The sequence below is a fragment of the Festucalex cinctus genome, chromosome 20, assembly GCF_051991245.1.
Source record: "Festucalex cinctus isolate MCC-2025b chromosome 20, RoL_Fcin_1.0, whole genome shotgun sequence".
Lineage (NCBI taxonomy): Eukaryota > Metazoa > Chordata > Actinopteri > Syngnathiformes > Syngnathidae > Festucalex > Festucalex cinctus.
The window spans coordinates 20,247,611-20,269,467 of record NC_135430.1 but is presented as its reverse complement, the minus strand read 5'-3'; positions in this window follow the sequence as shown (position 1 = coordinate 20,269,467).

Here is a 21,857-nt window from a genome sequence, read left to right as displayed (position 1 = left end):
TAAAGTCAGACTGTCTGACTTATTAAACAAACAACATGCATTTTTTTTTCCCCGTTGAGGTTGTCACTTGAAACCAGCAGTTGTAAAAATAATAAGATCATTTGAGAAACGAATTAAAACAAAAACAAAAAAAATAACAATGTGAAAATGTGCCTTTATAACTTCTCAAGATACCCCACCCCCACGTTCTCTCTTTCTCTCTCTCTCTCTTTTCATCAATTTGAACTGTGCTGCTAAATCCCACACCTCACCACTCACCGCCACATGTTCTGTGAAATACTGCCATCTCTTGGCGTGCCACACACACAAAAAAAAAAAAAAAAAAAAAAACATTTGAAGTGGCACAGACACATGCAAGCACACCGCACACAGGCCAAAAGGGCAGAGGTCATATGTGTGGTTATTAGTGTTAAACACCTTTGTTTGAATCTTGTTTTTAACTCGTGAGTATATATTTTCTATTAAGTGTTTTGGTTTGTGTGTCAATAGTTTTCACAACTTGCACACTTGACTACTTTTTTTGCTGACTGTAATGTGTGTCAGTATGTGAGGTATTGATCCATAATAACTTTGTACTGATTAAATAAGTGACAAAGGGTGAATACAAATAAACTGTCTCAAATGTGCATCAAAAATATTCCTCATATTTTGCTGATTGAAAGGTTACCAGGATAAGTAAATTCGGGACAGGAGTGACTGAGATACATCCGGCATATATATATATATATATATATATATATATATATATATATATATATATATATGTTGTATATTGTATGTGTGTGATAAAGTCTGAACAGGTGACAAAGCGTCATATTCTGAAGGTGTGCACGTGCGTGCGTGTGTGTGGCTTCACTGTATAGTAAAGTTGTAATTCAATATTCCCCGGCCGGTGCTGTTGTGTTTCACAGTACGTATCTCCAGCCTGGAACAGGTTGTTCATCACAAGGTCTGTTTATCTTGAACGCACGCGCACGTACGCGCGCGCACACACACACGGGCTGCTCAGGCCCTAAAGTGTGAAAATAAACATTTTCACCAAAGCCACTAATCTTCACCATTTTATTTTTTTTTCCCTCCGAAGCAGCGTGCTTCATTTACAGCTTTCGTTCGAATTTGTCGTTTTAGTCCATTTGTTATTATTGCGGGAACAAGCTCCAGTGGAGCATCTGGTTAGTGAAAATGTCAGATTCTCTGATTCAATTTTATCGGATTTCAGCAGGGACGGCGAGTACCGTGCGGTTCTCGTCCTCTCCTAGGAGCTGGCCCGACTACTGTTTGTGTTTAAACATGCATTAGAGCCGGATTCCCCTGAGGAATCATTTCTTCTCGCAGCGGGTCAATTGCCTCTCCCTACATCACACTCTTCAATACATAAATCTGCTCTTGGATGGGGGGGGCTGCAATTAGAAAGATTTTTCCTGTTTGGGTTAGGCTGTCTCTTTGGGGTCAAAGTTTTAATTAGGTACTATTAACTCATTCACTCCCAGCCATTTTCACATTGCGCAATCCCGTTATCTCACGGCTGTTTTACTGGATTTTGACTGATTTTTGCAAGGCCCACAGAATATTGTGTTCAATTGCTATAAAAGCATGGAACCTATCAAAAGAAAGATTAAAGTCTCTTCTTTCATCAGGAAAAAAAAGTGTTTGTTTCTATCTGTTCCCGTTTTGCAGCAATTAGCATTAGAAGAGAGCTAAGTTTCATCAGTTTTAATTTAGCTTTTTTTCTACATGGCCCTGGTTGATCTCCTTTGCTCTGCTGCCACCTGCTGGCCGTTTGTGTAATAACTACCATTTCTGCAACCGTTTTGCAGTTGAGAGGCTGCATCAAAGCCTTCTGTATGCTGTAGCATAAAAAAAACGTATAAATATGTCTTTGGGATACTTACATTAAAAAAAAAACGTATTTACACGTTATTGGGAGCAAATGAGTTCAGGACCAATAACAAAGAGATCCTTTGCCATACTTACAGAGAGGTACAATAAGATGCACCTTTCCTGTATGTGTGACCACCTTGGTTGCTATGGGTACCGATACCTGCGCATTGACTGCTTTAATAAGCCCTCTGTGTGTCTCCGCCATTTGTCGAGCGCTGAGTAAATACTTGCTCTTTACCATCTTTGTTGCCTTTCAATATTTGGCAGCGTGGCAGCGGGGGATCAAAACGTGTGCGTCTGCTAAATGTCAGGGGGTAAAAAAAAAGGGGGCTTGCGTTCCGAACGCCGCGCAGCGCCGAGTACCTGCTGCTGAGTCGAGCAGCGGGGAGGAAGTTTCATCTTGGTTTGATCCGAAGTGGAAAAGGCTATGAACACGGCTGCGATCGTTCGCATTGAGTCTTACTCCAGAAACGGACTTTTTTTTTTTTTTTTTTAAGCCTACTCGGCAGAGGAATGATGCAATTGTAGTGGACAATAAACATTGTTGTCATAATTAAGGGACTAATTAGTAACGTGTTTAATACGGTGTGGTATTTACTTATATGACAAGTCAATTACGATAAAATGTGGCCTCCATTTGTAATTGTCATTTTGAACCACTCAACTCTCAACTCAACTTTATTTATAAAGCGCTTTAAGAACAGATATGAGGATGTTCAAAAATTGATCAGTCTCTTTACTACAGGCCTACCGCTTGTCATCAATAGGGTCAGAGGCCAAGCTTGTGCCTAACTCGGTTGATTTTCGGCAAAAGGCAGAGTATACTACTCCACCCTGGAGTCGTCACCAAACAGCCAATTGTGAGGGAATGTCAAACCGACTGAAGGATTTCAAACAAAATAACATTTACCCACAAAAACAACATGTTTCTGTTAAGGAATAAAGTCAGTTGTGTGTTTGTCGTCCTTGAAAAATTCTTGTTCAACTTTAACGACGTCCAGCAACAGCCATTTTCTTACTGCCAGCAGACACCAGATCATTATTTTTTTTATTTGTTCACAAATCCTGGTTACTGATGAAATGTTAACAAGCTTTATGCTCCAGAATATTTCGTGTTGACTACTTTACTTGACTTTCTTCAAAATCTTTTTGTGTGAACCTCTCATTTACAGATTCGAGGTGTCTTTTTTTGTTTGTTTTCTTTTTTTTGTGTTGTGGTAATGAGATCTAGCATAACACAGGGAGGTGCCAGTCATAATAAAATGTAATTATAGCCGTTTAGTGGCATCGTTATTTATTTTTCCTGAGGGGAGAAAGGAAAGTGTCTATTTTGGGCCATTATTTGAGAAATTACAGCACATTTAATGTGATCAAGACTATAATGTCGACATTATGAGGAACAATCATTGTGGAACTTTTTTTTTTGCATGTGTTGCACTAAAAAAAGGTAAGTTTTTTTGTTTCTCGTGGCAGAAAACCAAAAGTTGCCTGCACAAATAAAACCACATCAAGTACTATAATCCGGTATTTCGATTACGGGGCAGACAGAGTGACTCTTTGGGGTTATGGATGACATCAAATAAGGTTGGGGTTCGATGTGAAATGGTTCCGATGAGCGTGACCAGTCATGGGAAGCTTCTTTTGCCTCAAGCGGAATAAATAAAAAAGGACCGGAAGCCCCAACGAACCACTGCAGGCCTTGTGCTCCTCCTTCCATGCCACTTGGCCTTTGTCTCCACTTGGTACGTGTACATCGGTGTGCGTGTGCACGTGTGTGCGTGTATCTTGCCCTTGTTGACGGTCTGCGTGCACCATTGGAGGCAGCTGATGTTATCTCATGGCAGTATTGTGGCAGCCCCTGCTGTGAATAATCAAAGGCAGCTGTTTGGAAAATACCAGAGAAGCCTAATAGGAAGCACTGATGGCCTGGATTTACTCTCTTTACCCAACAAGCCCCCCATCAATGCGTCGGAAATGCACGGGATCAATTACAGTATGCTGTATTAGCAGCATGCAGACGATATGCCACTTCTGCCATCAAGCCATGGAAGTAGGACGTTTCATTTATCAATAAGGAATCTGGCCATGGTCGCTTACATTATTCTTGCATAATGAAAGCTAATAATTCCTCATTCATGAGGCACATTTTTGGGGGGCTAAAGTGAGGAGGAAAAGGCCCATTATTTCTTTTATTTGGATTACACTCCGAGTTCACGTTCAGGGGTTTGATTATGTTTTGTTTTGTTAACGAACGGCCAAATGGCGGGACGCCGGCGAGGTTCTCTTAATGCGTATCTTGCCGATCGGAGGGTCCCAGCAGATCTTGGCCAAACACTGGCTAAGACAAAAACAAATCTGTCTGTCAGTACGGGGTTAGGAGTCTTAATTAGGGGTCCTGACTCGCCGTTCACGGCTCCGTGTCAAGCGTCCGCCCCGGCTGATTGGTACAAATCTCGTGGTTCCAAGACTCAAAGGTTCGTGGAGAGGGTCAGATGCTTGCTGTGATGTTGATTTTTTTTTTTGCATACCTTTAAAAGGCCATTGATTATGTGATTAGAAAGGGAAAATGAATGAACATCTTAAGATAAATGGTGGGAATTTGTCCAATTCACATCTGAAAGCACATTTAGACGAAGCTTTGGCTTCTGCAAAATGAGTACAAACAATCAAGATATTAATTTCTAAATTAAGCTAAGAAGCCTTAGCGAATACAAATTAGGAATCCTGGAAAACAAAATATGATAGGCTTCGATTTTATAACTGATGTGATTTGAAGCATACAAGCATCACATCACTATTGGTGCAAAATGCAATTTATGGTTAATTTTGTACATACTTCAAATGAATTTAGACTAGGAGGGTCGAAATTAGTGTTTCATTTTGAGTTCATTTAAAGTTCCTTTAACGCCACCATTTTTTTTTTTAGTGCGCGATTAATGACTGACCCTTACTTGGAAAACCTGTTGGGGGAATTCCACTTGCAACGCAGCAGACACGTCCACGTCCAAATTTAGTCGTAATAAATTTAACAATAATAATGCACATATTTGTGAAGCGTGGGGTCAAGTTGTATTTTGCCATTTTAAAAACGTGCAGAATTTCAATTACTTCATGTTAAAGATGAGATTGATTTTAATATGAAAAGAAAAATGCACTGACAGTACAGGACATATTTTTAATTTTAATTCAACATTTTTCCACTTCTATGTAACAAGAAGAGTCTGAAAATTTAGAAAAAAAAAAAAAAACATTTTATTGTACATTTAGAACACACGTGATTAATCATGAGTTCACTATTGAAATCATGCCATTAATTATGATTTTTTTTTTAAATTAAATCACCTGACACCGCTAATTTAGACTAATAATAACACTAATGATGCTTGATTGCAAAATTGCATCAGGTGTCGTGGTTCACTGAATGACAGTGTGGGTGTAAAAAAACTGTCTCACCCTTTATGTGCCTTATAAAGCTCCAAACTGCTTTTGTGTGCGAAAATGGGAAGGAAGTGGTTAACATGAGCAAGTATCCAATAAAAAGATTACATTCAAAACTGGTCATTAATGCATGTGCGCAATTATGTTTTCGTTCAGCGTGGGTGTGTGTATAGTAAGCATATGTTGTAAATATGCCCTCTGAGTGAGACATAATTGATCCCACGTCTGCAGTCTAACTCAATGAGTTGTTGATTAGCTGGCTGTAAATAGTTGCTACTAATCATGCGACATTGTCGCAATTAGCAGGAACAGGAAAGGCAGGAAAAAAAAAAAAAGTTTGATTTTTCACGACACCGTTAACATGTTTAACCTGGACGTGCCTTTGGTTTATTTACGTCACAATATGATTGCTTCGGTTGAAGAAATGCAAATTCAAAACGGTGAGACTCCTGCCTAGCTCTTTTTTTTTAAAAAAGCACACACACACAAAAAAATAAATAAATATGATTTTTTAACATGCCGCAACGGGTTTGTAGCTGTAACCAAAGACGGATGACTACGCAGCCTTTCGAGGTCTATTCAATCTGTTTGATTCTTTGGAGATTCTGTTTTTAATGATCATGAGTCTAATCTAATCTCACACGCGTCCCCGTTGACACACTCAAGACGACTGCAAGCAGTCAAAATCAGATTCTTTCCAGTCGTACTGCATGTTCTAGTTCAATTTAAATAAAACATTGATCTAAATTACAAAATTAAAAGAAACGACAGTATAGTTTGTTTGCTGTGATATTACTATCAATTACTATCTATGATAGAAAGCAAGAGCTATTTTCATGATTTGATTTAGGATTTGTACGGTAATTGACAAAATGTCACCCATGTATTTGGTTAAATAAAGGTTAAATTATAAAAAAAACAAAAAAAACATAACCTATTACATTGAGGGTGGCCCTTGGCATTATGAGTGACATGAGGAGATCTGACCAAATATTAACAGCAGTAGTCAGCGTATTTGTCTGGTTGTCTCGCTCAATAAATCGGCGTATCTAAACCTCGCTTGTTTGCCAAATTTTTGCTAACAGGCAGCACAAAAGCAGAATGTCCACCAACTTATAGCAAATCTTGAAAAACTTGTATTTTGGCACAATTGGAACAAAAGTTATCACTATTAAAGTCAAGGAAATCTGCTAGGAAAGGTGTCTGTCGATGTTGTGTGGTATAGAAGAGATCATGTGGGTGGTTCCTCTCAACTTAAAAATTTGGATGTATGTGAAATCCTAGAGCGTTGAATAAACCATATAAACAGACTGTGTTCGATTCCAACCCGGCATCGCAGCTGGATTTCTTACCATTCATTGCAGAAATACAACAGCACCTCCTCACATTCAAACGTCACTTCTACCATATTGAGTCGAACTGGGCCTACATCCACCAGGCTTCTATTTCTGCGAATCACAAAATAATGGTCTCTCCTCCAATGTAAACAAAATGCTTTGAAGCCCTCACAAAAAAACAAAAAAAACAAAAAACAAACCAGATTGCGTGCTATTCCGTGGCTTTTCCATGCTGCCACTTCCAATGCTGTGTTCGGGTGACAGAAGCCCAAGGCAAAGTTAGAAAGCACTAAATATACGCCATTATGGTTAATAGATTGAACGAAATCCAAGACTCTCAGAGATTAGCTATTGAGACGCTGTCAAACAGGAACAATGCATCCCATCTCCGTGCCCATACACTCTACATTACAGTAAACCCCATACACCTTCGTGTATGGGTGGGGGGAGAAGCACGAGGAATCCGTGGATAAAAATAAATACGGGATAAAGACAACCTAAGGGCAAGGCGAGATTTAGTCGAGTATTTATTCCGCTCAGTATCGGTTCTCAGTATACTGTATATACCCTTAAATACCCGTGTCCAAAGTACGTGAACAGACTGTGCAAGGCTATGGATAGTGTCGGAATGTTAATGGTTTCCCGATAATTATGGCTATCTGTGTTCTGCAATCCATCATCCTAAGCAGTTATAAACACATAATGTACATCTGTTTATTTTCCTGTGGGCAGGCGGAGCAAGCTGTGTGCAAAAAAAAAAAAAATTGCAAAAGCAATTCTGGGACGGACTGGGGAGGAACGGGAAGACGTCTGAGCAAATATCGGAAATTGCCGTGGTAAACATCAACGCCCAGCCAATCCGCAGCGAACGTTTTTTTTTTGCAGAACTCTTTTAAAAGGCACAGCGATAACATCTTTTTTTTTCTTTTTTTGGTTTTGTAATCATTTACTTGAAATGAAGCAACGTGATTTTGCTAACAAATTGATAGCACAATTTTTCACAATTTTTTACAACTCTGGTCTAGTTAATATTTTATCTATTGGTTTTTACTCTGAGATTCAATTGGTTTCCATTTACAGGAAACCATTTAAAAAAAAAAATCATCCTGAAATCACAGCACGTGCTGCCGGTTGCCAGATGTAACGTGTTTAACCTTTTGCACAACATTGGCCGTCGTTTGGCCAATGTCAGTCTCGTCGTAATGAAAGCAAAAGAAATCGATCGATTGATGAATGAAAGATTAGTATATAGACAGAAAGCTAAATAGAGCCAGAATGACGAGCGAGCCCAGATGGACGGATCCCGGCTCCAGATTCAGGATATACATCATTTGGCACCACAGGGAGTATAATTGTAATAATGATTATAGTGATGTTGTGGATTTGTTTATTTGATGTAGCCGTAGAAGAGTGTGTGGGGGGGGGGGGGGCATATTTGTGTATTCCATAGCTGCTATTTATGTAGTTGTTGGTTATTAATGTAACTTTTCAAAGTGTTCGGATTACATACATCACCGTAGCCGTCCCTTGGAAATTATAATTTTGCATGCCAACAGAGACATTCACATTCAAAGCTTCTTATGCTGGTGGGAAAAATTAGGAGTGGGGGGGGGGGGGGGCACTGCAAATGGTGGGCGTTAGGGAGGATACTATAGACTACATGTGTTCAGTTTTTCTTTCATTGTGTCATTTCCAAGAAAAGCAACATGTAATTTTCATAATGCAATTACATGGACATGTTGAACAAAAAAAAAGTATGGACGTTCTGCAGAATACATTTGCACATAATCATCGCAACCATGTGGATTAACTCCTTCCTGCACTTGCGCACGCGGTAAACACTAAATACATTAGTGTTGATTATCACACCCACACACTCAATGAGTGACTCCATGCATCCGCAAAAAGTGTATGATTAGCAACATTATGGAGGATCGACAATACGGGCCTCTTCACCATGAGTAATTGATTTGTGAGAATTACTGCTGTACACTTGTCTTTTGCCTATTCATTAATCACGTTGTTTGAACAATGTGGTGAGTAATGATATTGATGATCTGAGCACAGTTTGTCTGGGGAACGGCACAGATGACGCTAAACGGAGCGCGTCTGCTAATAGCGGAATGAAGCGATTATATTGAATCGCCTTTGTGCAAATGGACGCAAATGCCGACATCCACGCCGCCGCAGCCGATTGTGCGCTCCTGTGATGCTGAGAAAAGGCAGGAGCACGGCTGTTGAGCCGCCGCCGCCGCTTTGGCTAATTTCCCGTAATCCACTCTGATAAGGCCCCGTAGTCGTCGTGTACCTACGTTGCACAGTGACGGGACGCACATTAGTCAATTAATAGTCTGTTAAATGACACAGGTTCCAGTCAATTGAGTAGCTCTTGGGAACAACATCGCCATTGTCCTACAAAATCCAACAGGAACATGAATACACTGCAACTACAAATGCTGTATATCTTAGGTTGTTATATATGTGTGTATATATATATATATATATATATATATATATATATATATATATATATATATATATATATATATATATATATATATATATATATTCTTCTCATTCTGTGCATTTTCGTGAGAATTTGCAGAAATTGTGGAAACTGGGTTAGGGTTAGTGGAAAATGATATTTTTGATTGCACATTTTGTGAAAGATGTGAATAAACTGAATAAACAGACTTGATGTGAAGTGGCAAATGACAACAGTGTCGTGGTCGTCATTGTGTTAACACTTCAATCAGTTTTACAGATAAATCTATATGATATCAATTATTGGGTGCTGCATTCTGGTACCCACAACACAATTTTACGGAAAGTACTACGGAATATTACGGAACATATTTTATATACGGAATATTACGGAATACATATATATATATATATATATATATATATATATATATATATACTATAAATAAATAAATACTATACTAGATTACATATACTGTTGGTCTTTTATTGAAATTATCTATCACTGTTTTTTGTTTGTTTGTTTTTGTTTGTTTTCTCAGTGAAATGTTATGCATCAAAAAGTACTAGTTGGTATTGGTGACCACGCAAAAGGTACCCGTCTTGGGGAACAAAAACCAAAAAAACATGGCATCGCACATTCCAAAAAAATACTCTAACCCATTCCCTAATTTCATGTACCCCCTTGCCTCAGGCAATTACCTTCAGAACGAAACCGGCTATCCCGCCCCAACCATTTACACCTACTCCCACACTCAGTGGCGTCAGGAGACCCTCAGTCCAGGCCGTACCTCCATGACAAGGATATTAAAATGAAATAAATCAGCCATTAAGAGGCTGGCGCTGGCAAGTGAGATGCTATTAATGTGTGATGTGACATTGAAGCACCCCCAGTGCCGCTTTAATTGCATTTCGGCCACATTTTTTATCTGCCACACCCGTGACAGGATGGCAGGTGTATATGACGAGACGCACCATCATATAAGAGTCCCATGATGTGGACACTGACCCCAGAAATAATCTGAATCGGACTCTTGACTGATACCAAAGAGCCGTCAACGGTCAGCTATCAATACCATTTTGGACAACGTCACTAAGAGGCCCCAACATGTTTCCTTTCTTATTACCTTGGCTATTAGACGAGACACCGTGTGATGGATCATGGCTAAGACCAGACCTCATTTTGGTGATGTATCGCTCGTGTTTCCCTGTGAAGTGTGCAAGTGATTATACACAGACACAAAGACAAACTCTGGCAAAAGGCGAGAAAAACAAGAAATTAGTGAAGCCTGCAAAATGGCGCTCCCAGATTACTCCCATTATGAGGGTTGAGAAGCGTTGCAACACGTTGGACAGCAAAGCAACAAAACCGATACCGCTCTAGTTGCTTTTAGAAAGTTGCAGTACCTTTATATGGTGAAGTGCCACAATCTCAAGATTTGACAATCAAATGGCATGATTAAATATGTGGCAAAAAATTCAACATGAAACCGAATATCAGGCCCCTAATACATGTTGATAAATATTTTATACACATCGCAAATCTGCCACTGTAAAATTGATAACCCTAACCCTAACCCTAGAGCCCCACTTAAACTAAAAAAAAAAATAATAATAATAATAATTTTTAAAAAATGATGTCCAGATATTACAAATGAAACTGGGAATAGACAGTCCTTAAAAGTTACATAAGACAAAATCAGAAATGTACACATTCAGATTGCAATCCGGCTTCTTGCAAATATGGATACATATCTGATTTTAAACAGTAACTTCAGTCAGAGTTGTACTCTGAGATCTGTAAATGCGTCTTTAAAGGCAACAAAACGATACAATACTTACATTCCTGTCAGCCTATAGATGAAAAATGTTTACAAAAATTCTTTAAGCTTTTAAATGAACACATTTAAAAGCAGTGTGCTGCTGCAACAAAACAAATGAAGGCTTCCACTATTGAGGTGTTAGCGCTTATTTGAAATGTCGTCAGGAGCACTCATTCACCTGTCACTGGTTATTGATATATTCATTAGAGGGTGCTATTCTCTTTGTGGCGTATCAGTTCCTCTTGACAGAAACAACGTTGACGACATCAGTCAATGAATCACTTTACAATTATGATTGTTGATGGACCATGACACAAACTTGGAGGGGATGTCATTATATGAACATTAAAGTGATACACAGGAACGTTGGAATGGAGGACCAGGATGTAGCGTCCCTCCCCCAACCGCCATAACGTCTGTGACAGTGGGAAACGGCCTCTCATATGGCCCCCCAATTACATGGATTTACACTGGACACTTGAGCCTTGTCCACATGTATTTTTAAAACGTAGTATTCTCCCCTTCCCCGTGTAGTAAAAATTTACATCCACACTGTCTCTGTCTCTTTTTTTTTTTTAATAATAAAAATAAATTAATCAACACTTACATGAGAAATTGCGATTTATATGCATGCCAAGCCTCTAGGTGGCAGTAGTTAGCACAATACTGTTCGTCTCTTGACGTCACTTCCACAACAAGTCACACAAACGCGGACATTTTTTTTTTTTTTTTTTTTAATAAGTGATACATGTAAAGGTTGGATGAATCATAACAGAGTCTCGATGAAAACCAAAGAAGATGAATACAAAATAAGATAAGCAAAGTTTTTTTTTTTTTTTTTTTTTTTTGCATATATAGTTAGGTCCTGCGATTGGCTGGCAACCAGTTCAGGGTGTCCCCCGCCTATTGCCCAAAGCCAGCTGAGATAGGCTCCAGCACCCCCCGTGACCCTTGTGAGGAATATGTGGTCAAGAAAATGGATGGATGGATGGATGGATGGATGGATGGATGGATGGATGGATGGTAGTTAGGTTTTAGAACCTGAGATATCGCTTGGCAGTGGATATTGGATGCAGGAGAAGAATTGTGAGAGTCGTTCTTTTATAGGCTACTTGGATTTTTGTGAACAAATAGAAGGTGGTTACCCCACTAACCCTAACCACTAACCACTAACCCTAACCCTAACCACCACCACCACAATGTCTGCATCATTTAAGACTATTATTCACAAGATTTTGCAGTCTCTGCTTTTTTTAGGTCAATAATCCAGAATAGAGTGCAACACTTGGCCGGAATATTCAATTAGAGCTCACACTGGCTCAGAGCATTCAGATTCTTTCAGGATTTAGGTGGCAAATCATGGAGGTCATGGCTTCAGAGTCAAAGGCCACTACTCGTCCAGGGCCTGAACATTGCAAAAGATGAGCGGAGATCCTCAGCGTGACAGCGATTGACCGCAGATGCCTGCGTAGAACGGTGAAAACTGCCACTGATGCCACATTTCTCTTTTCCGAGCATACAGGACGGCCACGTCCATCTTCAACGACCCCACTGACCCCCCAGCACGGACTATTCACAGTGCTACCCTCAGGCCGGAGGTACTCAAGTGTCAGCATACATAGGCGACTACAAGAATGAAGAACTCCGTCCAACTTCTGCAAAACTGACAAGAGTTTGAGTTGACACACATTGCTCTTCACAGCGTGTCTTGAAACTACTCGCACAATCAACTGAAGTTGAACAGTTGTCATATAAATTCATAATCTACTTATATTCATGTATTTATGTTGTGATGTTATGGAAAGGTTCTATACAAGTGAAAAGTAGTTGGAAAAAAATGATTGTGTTTTATTGATTTATTTTCACATTCAAGACAGATATAGGCATTTACTATCCATCCATTCCTCACAAGGGTCGTGGGGGTGCTGGAATCTATCCTATCACCCATTTGCAGAATGTAACAGTAAATTTAGCTTTTAATTTTCCTGAGTTGATCAAGAGAATGCACATATTAAAATGCTAATCCGGCTGTAATAAGTGTATGTTCTTTTTTTTTGTTTTCTATTAAAACCTTCTTATTTATAGGAACATTAATCAAATATAAAACATTATTAAATCACGTAACCTTTTAGTAGGATCTTTGTACCACATACGAAACACTTTTGCTGTTTGCGTGTTTACTTTGCGCCACAATAACTGAGTAAAGAAAGAAAATGCAGACAGAGAACTACAAGTGGATGGGCCTTGTTGCCATGGCAGGTTGGGTTCCAGTAAGAGCAGATTTGATTGCCTGCCTGGTGCTGAAGTGAAGAAGAGGAGACAGCACTAAATGAAACTCCATCCATCTTAATGAAACGCAATTATTTTCCACTTATTAATCATTGAAAAATCAATATGTCTCTTCTCTGCCCAGTGCAGGCTGGATTTGTCATTCGAGGCTGAACTGTTATGTATCATCCTCTTGACGCCAGGGCAGTCATGGGCTCAGTCACCTGTGTCCTTTCGGAGAATGGAGGGGGGGGGCTATATTGTCAGACCCTGAAATGGGTATTGAATGAGATGTGAGGAAAGTTAGGAGAGTGAGGGTAGACAAAAAAAAAACAGTAAAGAAATAAAAAGAAACAGGCAGCGGGATGAAAGACTACTCAGTCACTCCTCTGTAACAAATGGAAGGTCATTAGCGGCTGCTGATGATTACTTGTTTTCTTCCAGGATCAATGTGCGAAACACATTGTTTAATGGTTCCTTATTAAATTTTAAGGGGGAACATTGGCTGGGAAGAAAGACTCAAGTTCCTATTTGAACGGTCTAATCAAATATTATAATTTTATGATTAAGATTCCATTGATTTACAAGAATCTTATTTCAAACTTTTTTTAACTCATTCACTGCCATTGACGGATATACACGTCAATGGGAACGGAATTGACTTAACTCATTCACTGCCATTGACGGATATACACATCAATGGCAGTGAATGAGTTAATCTTGCACAAATTGTGTCTGTTATCAGTGAAATCTAGATTCAATATCTCAACCACACAAATACTATACATACTGTACTATTGTGATTTTTTATTTCATTATAATGATGTCCTGTGTCTGTCAAGATGTGGTTGATGGTTGAGGAGAAGAGCAAGGAGGAATGGTAAAACCATGTGGAACCAGTTGAAAAATAAAAACAAATCCAACACACCAGTTTTCCTTCTTTATTTTTATTTCTAACAGAAAAAATGCTACAGCAGCAACAACACCCAGAAAGGATGCCGGCTTCTCTGATCCTGAGATCATTTGAGATGGTCTGAACATGTAAAAGTGTGCTGTGGTCTGACGAGTCCATATTCCAAATTGTTTTTGGAAGTCATGGATATTGTGTCCTCTGGGCCAAAGGGGATAAGGACCACACAAATTATAAAACATATCACCTGACAGTTGTCTGACATTAAAATAACGAACAATGTGCAATGATGTGCATGCAGCCATCATTTATGAGTAACTTGGTACAACTTGAAACAACTTTCTGTTTACCTCCTACACTTTTTTTTCCACCTCTGCACAGCAAAAAAAAAAAAAATCAGTCAATCTGCCACTCATCAATTTTATCACCAGTTCTTTCCTCCTCCACAACCTAAAATCCCCAAAAGGAAAGCTTTTGGTGTTTCTTTGAAAAATTGTCTAAGAAAAAAGGAATGATTCTAAAAGGCTGAGCCTTTTGTTTTTTCCGCTCAATAAAGAGAGCAAAAATGCCTGGCACTTGATGTACGAGCGTTGTGGGCGTCCTGCCATGCAGTGGCGTGTGCAAGGAAAGTCATGTTTCATAGCAAACAAAGTGCGTGCTTCACAGTTACCGCCCTACGTGGCTCCGAATTTCGTGTCGCACGGCGCATAACTGCTGGAGGTCAATACTTGTTTTGTTCCGCCATGTTGCAGGGGACCGTGCTGGTAGAGGTCCGAGGATGCACGAGGAACGCCGCAAACTGGGTGCAAAAGTGGGTTGTCGGCACTTGGTGATGATTTGCAAGTACTTCTTTATAATATGGTGAATAAGTGGTGAGTCGCACTAAAAACAAAGATAAACTCACTTGTTGGAACTGTTGGAACTGTTCTAGTCAGACCCCCAAGGCCCGCCCATGCCGATTTGTTGTAATGTCTGTACGTGATAAACGTAAAAGAGTAGATTTCTACCTGTTTCCGTTTTTCAGCAATTTGCATGAGAATCTAGCTAAGTTTCATCATTATTCACAAACATGTTGAAAAAACTGGGGAAAAAAGCTTGTTGCTACAACAAGGCCCTGGTTGATCTCTTTTAATCTGCTGCTACCTGCTGGCCATTTTTTGTAACAACTACCATTGCTTTAAGTGACCTCTTCAAGTCAGAGGTTGCATCAAAGCATTCTGTATGCTCGAGTGTAAAGAAATATATATATGTTTTTGGAACTATGGCAATATTAGTAGACTAGTATTATAAACTTTTCCTTCAAGTTTAAAGTCATTCGTTTACATTATAATTACATTCTAACAACAAACGCAGCACATATTTTTAAGCATTAATAATAAGAAGACAACACTGAAACAGATAAAAAAGCAACTAAAATTAACGAGTCTACACTGGAACAAGTTTTTCTTCTGGAGGAAACTATTAATTTGTAGTGTTGGGCTGTAAAGTGTTTTTTTCCCCCCCTTCCCTCTTTGGCTTATTTCAGCACAGCTTGTCACCGTGGCAAACGCGAAGCTCGCTAAACCGAGCGCAGGAGCCCGCTTTTATCGTGGCGTTAATCCAGAGCCCCTGGGTCCCCTTGCCACGTCGACCAGATGAAAGGCCTCGCCCAGATGTTTACAGCCTGTGAAAGTGGCAGGGAGCTGGTGTCGGATCCTGGCACGGTGCGCCGACAGACACAAAACAAGACCGTAAAGCCCCACGCTGTTTATGCAGAGTTTCGGAAATAGGCGGAAAGGAACTGTGTTAAACGGGAAATGACCAAGTCGTAAGATTTGACGATCATGCGGGTATTGCATGTGCAACGTGTGTAAGGGCACATTGACCATTTTGTTTTTGGGGTCTTGACACAGGCCACCGCCATAGAAAATGCAATGTAAACATATACTTGTTAATACGAGTGGTGGGAGAGAATATACAACATTGTGTCATGTTTGTACGGGGCACAAGGTGCATCTTGACTCTGGATTGTCAGATGGTACTCACAGTGGTGTTACCCTCATTTGCATATAACCTATGTTGCACTGAGTGTGTGAGACACGGAATCGACTCGGTCATACCAATCTATCTAAAACACGGACCATCTGTCACGGTGCCTTTATTTAGCTTCACCACAAAAGATCAATATAACAGAAATGTGCAAACTGTTGACACCAATGTAAACAACACGACGTTATCCTGAAGTCATGTTCAACCGCTAATTTAGGATGCTAAAAAGCGACTTCATTACCAGAGGTGTGCGCGTCAATGAATTTTGAGCGTCCCGCATTGGCAATCGTCATCGTCAATCCGTCAATATTCAAAGCTGAACCGTTTATCCGTCATTTGTTGATTGCTCAACAAGATGAGCGTCCGTCAATGTTCGTCGATCCGTCGATTACATTGACGGACGAAAAATTCCTTCCGTCAATGCTTAGTTCGTCAATGTTTCAAAATTTCACGTCAATTGTCAACAAAATGGGCGACCGTCATTGACAGACCTTCCGTCAATTTTGACGGAATTTCCACCTCTGTTCATTATGCTGACATTCTATTATAAAGCGCCTATTGCCAGCATTAAGCAGCAGCTCCAGTGCTGCAGTGTTAGCGGCTAGTTTTTAGCTGCTAAGCAGTCAAGATGGCAAGAGAAGTCATTTTCGGGTTTGGGCAGGCATATTATACACACGTGTATTATATCCGGGTTGTCTGGTCTGTTCCTCCCAAGCGTGTTCAGTGTCTACGTCGCAAATCCTTTGTCAATGGAGATATCGTTATAAGAGCAATATGCACACACTGGCCAGATTTTTTTCCTCGTCAAGATGTCAAAATTTGGTACGTCTGTATCCCACTTAATAAAGTGTTCAAGTATCTTCAAGTAAACGTTCCTTTGCTGACTCCTTATTCTAAACAAGTCTAAAACAGCCTCTGCCATCTTATTAACCTGCGAAATATTGACCTGCTGTTTGGATATTTAAGTAAACTTTGGCCTCGGGATTAGATTGCTCATCATTCCGCAGATGTTGCCTCATTATTGTAATGAGGTCGCGTTGACATCGGGATGCTAATAAACAAACGCGGTGGAGGGTTTGTATGATTTTTTTTTTCTTCATTTCTCCACCGACCGCAATCAGGGAACATCTTTAAATGAATGTGCCACGTTCGCAGGAGTGCCGCTGTCTCGTGACTCAATCTGGATTGAGCAGAAGCACCTTTGTTATTAAGTTACACGCAGCTGCAATGTGTCTTGTCACTTTGCAGAGACAGCGGCCGATGAAAGGAATTAGATTGTCATTGATGCGTCGGTGAGACGGAGAGAACAACAGATCGATGGCAGAATCGCCGTGCACCGTGCCTGACATTGGACGCGTGAACAGCAGGAATTCAGCTGGGGAAAGTTTGAGGAGTTGTTTTGCAGCGAATGCTGCTACCGCTTATGCACATACGCACGCACGCACGCGTACCCACAACACAAACGGGTCTTTCCTCACACTTTAGCTCGGAGCGATCGCTCAACGCTGAACAACGGGGAGAAAAAGGAGAGAGGAAGAAGCCAAACCAATTCCAATACAGCACTAATGGGCCACATCATGCCAATACAATAAATAATGGCCCTTTCAGCTCAGTCAATAGCGAGTAAATGAAAATTTAACCTTTCATTAAATGTGGTCACATTATTTCCCTGTAACATTTTTTTTTTTTAAACTCCTGTGAATGTTGTTGTGTGAAGCCGCATACCATTTTTCTTTTCAAGAAAAGGCTACCATATTACAGCCGATACATGAAGGATAATAGAAGTCGGAATTGTTATTTCAAACTGTCATTAACTCCGATTATCCATTAAATGCACTGTGCTGATCGAGTAATGGTGAGAGCAAATTAAAAGTACGTCACTAAAGCTGGCGTTTTAGTAATTCCCACCAAGAGGGAGTGTATTATACGTAACATAAATATGCATATGCATATACCATCCATCCATTTTCTTGACCACTTATGCATATTCATACACAAAAACATAGTCGGATTGTCAAGGAAGAATCAGGTTGCCACAAAGTAAATACATAGAGAGCTGAAGCTGCCATAATCAATAGGGTAATACTGTCACACACAAAAAATACGGAAAAATACCTGATTAGAAAAAAAATTATATTCACATTCTTACTGATGACATGTGCATGTAGCCTCTCCCACGCTGCGGTATTTTCGCTGTCGATGAAGAAAATAACGTGGCAACTATGCAGCAGATAATGTTCATCAGTGTTCATCTACTGTGTGTAGTAATGCAAGATGGCCGCTGCCCGCTTCACTTCTCTCGACAACATGAGCAGCCCATGTTGTTGTTTTTTTACGTCCGTGCTTTATCAGCCTGCAACAATTCCTATTTTTAACCACCAAACAAAACATTGCCATTTAAGTTAAATTCGGGCCGAATAAATTAATAATAATAATTATTATTATTATTATTATTATTATTAGTAGTAGTAGTAGTAGTAGTAGTAGTAGTAGTAGTAGTAGTAGTAGTAGTATTATATGTTTTGATTAAATTGTAATTTGTGGTAACTATTGAGGTTCGGTATGTTCTTATAAATTGGTTTACTTTCGAATGTCCTCTGGGCATGGAAGAAATTGTTTGGGTGAAAGAACTTACTGATTTGCTAAGAAAAGCAATATAATTTGTATGAACGTCTAAACACCTCCTTTGAGTGAGGTTTGTTTAGCAGCAGCAGACAAGGTTTGGGTTATAATGTACAAATACGAGGGGGAATGAAGGCAGGATAATGTTGCACTGATTTGCATTTATAGAACACATATTCAGACTGTCACATCAAATAGTCACCAAATTCAACTTTGATGCATTCACTCATTCACTTATCCGTGTTGTTTTTTAGCATGCGCACAAAACTTCTCTCTGTTTCCTCAGTGTCACCAATAATGAACACGTGCACCTTTTCCCCCTGCGGCCTTCATACACAATTTAGCCAGAAAGCCATTGCTGATCATGATTTAGCTTTTTGACACAGCCAGCCCTAAGGCGAGGGGGGGGAGGGAGCTAATACAGATATCTGACTCCTCGACCACGATGAAGGGAACGAGAGAGGGAGAAAGTGGAAAGGCTTTTTATTGACTAAATGATAAAGAGGTTGGTAATGATAAATAACGGTCATTTTATTGTGGAATTCCCAGAAAGACACAATATATAAAAAGTTGTTTGCCAGGGTCTCAACGGACTATAGCTCCCAACAGAGCGTCCTATTGTTAAACTCTAATGTTCTTCCGCTGGGGTGGAGGTCACAAATTGTGTTAGAAGGACCTGCCGCTATGAATACTACATAAGGCTGATGCAGAGCAGCAGTGTCATCTTCGTCTCTGGCTCAATGAAGAGGGTCCGGCCAAGACAGCGCCAGTCTTGCCCATGGGCATCTCGCTCTCTTTTTCTTCCTTCCCTCCCACATTTGACCAAGTCTCAGTCTCTCAACATGGTCATCACACTCTCTTTCACAGCACATCAACGATTGGGAGGGGGAGGCCGTCTCGCCTGTTGCCTTGGAGTCTCCGGGGCCCTCAGCGATCACGAAGACGAGACGGTTGAGCCTCGAAGGACAGATAAAGTCTTCAGCGGTGCCCCGTCAATGACATTTCGAGCGGGCTACAAGCTCAATTTGTTCAAAGGCAATGGAAGAAGATGGCGTTTGTCTGTTTTAATGCAATTTATGAAGCGCAATCTCTCTCTTTTTGAGTAAAATAAAGAAAAATATGCTGGGTGGGAACATATCAAGTTGTTACTGCAGCTGACCTGAAGGAAAACGATGAGCAACCATCACTTTAAAGTTGAGATTATGTTGGGCACATGACATCTATACACATACTTTATATATTAACAGATATTGTGTCCACTTTCTGATCTGACAGACAGACAGTTAGATAGATAGATAGATAGATATAGATAGATAGATAGATAGATAGATAGATAGATAGATAGATAGATAGATAGATAGATAGATAGATAGATAGATAGCATTTCTAATTTGCTAGCTAGCTAGCTAGCAACAATATTTTGCTAATTGCTAGCTAGTTTGCTAGCCTTATAGATAGACAGATAGATAGATAGATAGATAGATAGATAGATAGATAGATAGATAGATAGATAGATAGATAGATAGATAGATAGCATTTCTAATTTGCTAGCTAGCTAGCTAGCAACAATATTTTGCTAATTGCTAGCTAGTTTGCTAGCCTTCTAGATAGATAGATAGATAGATAGATAGATAGATAGATAGATAGATAGATAGATAGCATTTCAAATTTACTAGCTAGCTAGCTAGCAACAATAGTTTGCTAATTGCTAGCTAGTTTGCTAGCCTTCTAGATAGATAGATAGATAGATAGATAGATAGATAGATAGATAGATAGATAGATAGCATTTCTAATTTGCTAGCTAGCTAGCTAGCAACAATATTTTGCTAATTGCTAGCTAGTTTGCTAGCCTTCTAGATAGATAGATAGATAGATAGATAGATAGATAGATAGATAGATAGATAGATAGATAGATAGATAGCATTTCTAATTTACTAGCTAGCTAGCTAGCAACAATAGTTTGCTAATTGCTAGCTAGTTTGCTAGCCTTCTAGATAGATAGATAGATAGATAGATAGATAGATAGATAGATAGATAGATAGATAGATAGATAGATAGATAGATAGATAGATAGATTTATAATGAATCCATATACTGAAGCTCGAAATCCAGTGGCAGCTACTGTGCTGCGTTTGCCTCAGGACACCTCCACAGTCCTTGAATACTGAGCGGCGAGTGGCCCAGAAATGAGCAGTCAAATCCAATTAAATGACTCAAATTAAATTGTACAATGGTTACGGAATACCTGATCAAATTACTCACATTCAGGGGATTTCAACAGCAACCAATTAGTTCAAAGTATAAAGTTCACATCGTCAAATTAACACCTAGAGAGGACGGGGGGGCTTCAATTTTGAAGCAGGTGATACATCATAATTACATTTTTAAAAATGAATGGATTTGATAACAAAACATAAATAGTTCATCATGATAATAATTCAAGCCTCGCGCAATGTTGGCAAAAATAAGGAGAAGCTATTACTGTTTGAAAGGCCCCAACTGGTATTGTGATCCAGTAAAAAAAAAAATATATATATATATATAATTATAACAATGTAGACTGTTAATTGAGACGCATGAAAGGGGCTGGTCCAATACTTAACAAGAAGTAGATCATTGGCCAAAAGAGACACGTTGTCATTTCTGCAATAATGATGGAATTCTTTAGAAACTCCTGGCTTAATTGTACGAGGGACTTCCTGACCTTTTTTTTTTTTATATTTTAAATTTAGCTCCTCAAGGTGCCTTTGCAAGGTGAAACATGTGAATAATGAGACATAAAATCAGTCCATTAAGTTGACTTTCAACAAATTTAGATCGGCAAGCTCAACATATATGCATTCCTCTTTTAAAATGGAAACATTTAGCTAATAAAGTTATTAATGTTGTCCTTAAAGTGATTATCATATTACCATTGTAATAGGGTGGGAGGTGGGTACTCACAAGTCATCACATGGCATGACTCCTGGTTTAAAAAAACACAATAAGACCGCTTGTATACACCTTTCATGACCCAAATCTCTTTTCTTATAAACACATTCAGAATACCTCGATTGAACGGGACAT